At 32.0% G+C, this 5652-nt stretch overlaps 1 long non-coding RNA gene across 1 annotated transcript in view; it reads left to right on the top strand.

The window, feature by feature from the left end:
• Window positions 1-703: 703 nt before the first annotated feature.
• The window catches only part of LOC111085803, a 10190-nt gene continuing 5241 nt past the window's right edge, over window positions 704-5652 (top strand). Inside the window, exons 1-3 of the long non-coding RNA XR_002610587.1 lie at window positions 704-922; window positions 1313-1533; window positions 3808-3864. This is a non-coding gene — a long non-coding RNA (uncharacterized LOC111085803). The remainder of the gene's footprint in view (window positions 923-1312; window positions 1534-3807; window positions 3865-5652) is intronic.

Genomic DNA, 5652 nt, shown 5'->3' with positions numbered 1-5652 from the left:
AGTTGTTTTTTTTAAGCATCATTTAGTGGGTGGAGCAACCTCGATGGATCAACGGGCTTCTTGTTCACCGTAAGTGTCATGTTAAAAGAGAAACTATTGAACAGTGACAAGTCAAATGCAAACTTTGTATTGGCAAACCTTATTGGCCCCCAGTGGTACAGCGATATGGACTTACAACGCTAGAAACCGGGTTTCGATATATGTAGTAGGCAAAACACAAATAGCCCATTGTATAGCTTTATGCTTAATTTCAAGCAAACAAGCAAAGCCTATTGAAATTGCTTCTCATGATTCCGAGAAGCGATCGTGCAATTTATTACTTCTGTTCACAATTAATAATTTGTTCTGTTTTTATGTTTACTGTTATATTTATATGTGGTAAAAAATAAAATTTGCTTGTTTGTTATGAAACACCAAGCTACACAATGGGCTATCTGTGCTGTGCCCACCACGGGTAACGAAACCCGGTTTTTAGCGTCATAAGCCTTCAGACTTACCGCTGAACTTATCGGGGGCAAAAGATAAAATAAAATGGGGAATGAGATACTTTAGGTTGTTTTAAGCATTTTTACACTATATTTGTTTATTAAATACTTTTGGTGTTCTTTTAGTCCAATCAGAACCATTTATAGAAGAGAGCCGACATCCAAAAATTGCATTGTGATTGGTTAGTTTTCTGGCGGCCATCTTTACTTTTCTGTATTGCATTCTTGTTTACAAGTGGTACTGCTAGTAGGTTTAAGTTATGACTACAGAAAAACAAACGAAAGTTCCATACTGCATTGCAGTTGGTTTCAGCAATCGTTATAAAAAAGAGAAGCGACTAGACACGTTTCCTCCTGACAAATAAAGAAAATACTATAGAACATTAAAGTTAAACGAAAGATCTGGTTGGCAACGAAGCATTTATTAGTTATGTGAGGTAGGCCTGAGAGTAAGAGAAACTGAAAGATAAACATGCCAGGGTACTGGGTAGTGTTACTCACCGTTACCGGAGGCGTTTACAGTTAAAAGCATAAACGAAGGCATAATATTGCTTATGCATTCTTTTATTATCAAAGGCGTAAACGAATTTTAAGTTAATGCATTGTTTATGTATTCTTATTACAAAATAATACGTCTTAGACTTAAGTTAATGTTTTGGTGTTGAACTTTAAATATCTTAATTTCTTTTTCTAGGTTTGAAATTCTGTTTATTAAAGTTAGTATAGAGGAATTCATCAAATGCACTAGACGCATGTGTAAATTTAAAATATAGAAAACTATTTTTTGTTATAAAACGTATGCATCATCATGACATTTTTCTGAACAGAGACATTTTGAAGATCAATTCATAAAGACATTAGCAAGATGGAAAAACAGACTAGAGCCAAATGCTGTACCAACAATATTTTCACTAATGACAGTTAAACCAAAGAGAAATTCAAGAAAAAAGAAAACTGCCAAATACTGATACATTTCAGACCTGGCTTGAATTTTGAAGTGAAGAGTAATGGAAAATGACCATTACTATGTAACACTGTTTTGTTTCAGGTATGAAAAATTTAATTAATTATATTTTAATGCTGGGTATGTCTAGTTAAACTGTTTTTACATTCCAGTATGAAACTATTTTTCAGGTGTTAACTCTGTGAAAATAATCCATGACAGTTGTTTTGTTGGTTGTTGAATGCAAAGCTACACATCATATTACACTAAAAATAGAAGAAAGGTTTATTTTTATTAGATGTTCGTGGCACAGATATCAACCAAGAGTCAAGTGAACTTACAGTTTCTTAAATGTTTTTGTATGTAACGAAATGGCCCAGCATGGCCAGGTGGTTAGGGCGCTCGACTCGCAATCTCAGGGTCGCGGGTTCGAAACCCCGTCACACCAAACATGCTCGCCCTTTCAGTCCTGGGGGCATTATAATGTGATGGTCAATCCCACTATTCGTTGGTAAAAGAGTAGCCCAAGAGTTGGCGGTGGGTGGTAATGACTAGCTGCCTTCCCTCTATTCTTACACTGCTAAATTAGGGAAGGCTAGCGCAGATAGCCCTCATGTAGCATTGCGCGAAATTCAAAAACAAACAAAACAAACAAACATGTAATGAAATAAAAGAATGTGATGAATGTAACAGTAAGTTAAGTATGTCCATTTATATGATTATCTATCACTATGAATGTATATCCTTAATGATGTTACTTACTTTTTATCTAAAATGTTGTAATTTAAGAATTTGCATTAAAATTTTTGAGTAGAAGAATCTATTTAATTCTGAAAAAGTTATGCACAGTCTTAACTGTAACTTCTAGATATTTCACAAAACTTCTTGATTTTTAACATTCACAAATATTCTTTGTATTACATCATTATCATAATTAGAATCTCACTCTATCAAAGAAATGTGTAAACCAAAACATTAAAGATATATTTTACAATAGTATTCATGACAAATATCAGAAAAACCTTCTAGTGAATGTTATAGTATGTTTTCAAGTTTTATTGTATGACTTTTATATGTATGAATGACATGCAACTGGTGTTAAACTTCTTTTGGTTGACAGTAGCATGATATCTGTAGTTGAAGCTATGGATTTTTCCACACATCAGATTTATTTTAAACTAAAAGCTTTAAAAAAGTGATTACCAATAAAATGAGTAAAAACTTTGTGTTTAAAAACATCAGATGAAAACAAAACAAAAAGGAAAAGTTTATTAAAGCAGATAGTCATTTCTTAACAGAGATCAAATAAAGGCTCTGTGGTAAAGAAATGTATGTGGTAGTAAATCGACTAAAAATACACTGACAAAATCTCTTTAACTTAGGTATGCTTGCGGTACAGCAGAATATAAAACTAATTTCCCAAAATTGTCCTTTTACTGCATTACATACCCACTGTAAATACATTGAAGTGGTAGAATTCCATTCTGGTGTTTTAGAAGAAGGTTATAGATTCTTAGAAATTAAAGTTAATCATATGAAAAGTTAAGAAAGAGATTGTGTTTAATGTTAATGAAATGTCTATACCCACTTCTGTGGAATATGATGCTAGCACAGGGTGTCTTGTTGCAGATGTTACACTTCCTGGATATGAAGGTGTTGCCATTTACAGTTTGGTTTTCATGATAGTAGGAGACAGTAGCTGATGGAAACAAACTGTTGTTTATCATTTAACAGATGAAGCAGGTAATGGAGCTATTGTTAAACAATAATTAAAAGTAATTTCCAAAGCAGAAAGTTTAGGTGGGTAATTGCTGTCACCTCTGATATGGCAAGCTGTACCAATTCAGTGTGGAATAAAATAACCATCGGTATAATATAAACAGGTTTTTGCACTTCCAGATGCACTTCATATCACAAAAAAAATATAAATTACAATCATATGTTGCTAGTGGACAGGAAATTGTGATTCTATCTAGGCCATCCAATTCACTAAACTAAACATTGAAATAAAAAAAATATAACACTCTGAGTCAGCTCTTGTCATTCAAATATTTATCAAGCCTTCCCTTAAACTTCCTTATATTAACTGCATCCACCACATCTAAAGCCAATCAATTCCAAAGCCCAACCACCTTGTTAGAAAAATACAACCGTCTTAGCTGAAGATGACTTCCATCCTGTAACAAAATACATTTGTGTCCAATAGTTATACCATTCTCACCATTAAGTAAAAAAAAAAAAAAGAGATGATGCATTAACACTATCAATTTCCTTAACTAACTTCAACACTTCAATCAGATCCCTTGTAGCACTTTTTTTCAAGTGAAATCAGTTTCAAAAGCCTTATCCTGTCTTTGTATGACAACTTTTTCATTCCAGGTATTATACTAGTAGCCCTTCTCTGAACCTTTCTAACAATGCAGTGTCCTTCATAAGGTAAGGTACCAATGACTAAACACAATACTCCAAATGTGGCCTAACCAATGATATAATATATTGTACCTCTCTATACTTCTATTCAGCATTTCTGTAAAGACATAGTAGATGAAATTGGGAAGGAAGTTTTGAATCTTGCACCTAATGATATATTCTAAAGTTAAGAGCAGAGTCAAAGAGACTAATGGCAAAAGAGTAAATGGGCATGGTAGCAGAAGTATTGTTAAGAGATTTGCAATGGGTAGCCAGTTTTTAATTTTTAAGAATAACTGTATTATTATGTACTTTTGGTCATTTTTGATGCATCAGATAAGGAAATAGTTATTAATTAGATATGTTTGTTTCATTTTCAAGTGTTTGGAACAATATGTGTAATGAACAATACATGTATCATGACCACAATCTAATGTAACTGAAAAATTTGAACACATACCTTTGTATTTGTATTTATTTGGTTTGTAAGCCAACAGTTATGTTCTAACATACTTTTGTATACTAGTATGTCACAATTATTACGATTCATGATGTTAGCTGTTTCATTTCTTTGGAAAACCTAAGTGTGAATGTAGAATAAAATAAGTATTTTTGATTACTCTTTGTATCTGTGAATTTAGAGTAATAGAACAATTTTTGAAGAGATTTTCTATGTGTGATACTGTAGTCTTATAACTAGTAAGCACATAAGAAATACAAATCAAGTATAAATAATTTCTGGCAGAAACAAACAAAGATGCTACCATTATGTAAATAATAAGAATTAGTAAAGTAAGTTTTGCAAGAAAAATAAAATAGGCACATGTAGAAAACATTTATATGTAAAACATAATTTCATTGCATAAGCTTGATATAAAGTATATATTAATACATAAAAGATGTATGTAAGAGAGGAGTAAACATGGTGGCCAAAGGTCAATTTGTATAGAGGGCTCTGATTCCACTACTTCACATAATAAATCTAATTATTTATCATTCATGAAATTGGCCAATAATGTGGTCTTTAATGTTGATGTGGGTGAATCCCCTCTGCACCATTTTTTTTTTGGTCTGTACATTTAAAACAGTGTAAGTGTTTGTTGCTAATTTGGTATGGCTAGATAGATATTACAGTTAACATGACTTACAGGTTAAATACAACTTTATAAAATAATTAACTATGTGTTTGAAAAAATCAAAATGAGCTTAGACTTAAGAATGACCCAGAGCTTGTATATAGAATATGAGAAAAGTTGTAGTTGTTTACAAAATATAAATAGGATTAGGAAACAATGGTAAAGACTGATCTTATTGGTGGTATTAGACCTAAACTGGATGGGTGAGGCTAAATTATATCAGTTCAACTTTCAAGTTACGTTTTTTGATAGCTGGCTTGGTAACATCCCAGTTTGTCTACTCCCATTGGCAATAGACAAAATGGGAATAAACTTAAAAGAAATACAATATTCAGGGGCGATGACGACAAACCCACTTTGAGACTAATAATGGTTGGAGATAGCTTGAATGGGTAATGAAGAAAAACTTTAATATAAGTTTAACATAACAGCAAATGTACAATGTTTCGTCAAGGTTTTGTCATCATCAGGTACTTTGTTTAGATACAAAAATCACTTTGGTACAATTTTAGAAACAAAGCATTTTTTTTTATTTATACTGTTTACAATATGATGCAATAGACTTTTAAAAGATTCGCACATGGATATATTTCTTATGAACATGAACGTATACACTACAAATATATCACATAAAATAAATCAAGCTTATTCTCAAGAAATTATAATACACTCCGACAAA

Source organism: Limulus polyphemus, unplaced genomic scaffold, assembly GCF_000517525.1.
Source record: "Limulus polyphemus unplaced genomic scaffold, Limulus_polyphemus-2.1.2 Scaffold630, whole genome shotgun sequence".
Lineage (NCBI taxonomy): Eukaryota > Metazoa > Arthropoda > Merostomata > Xiphosura > Limulidae > Limulus > Limulus polyphemus.
This window is presented reverse-complemented; position numbering and strand designations above follow the sequence as displayed.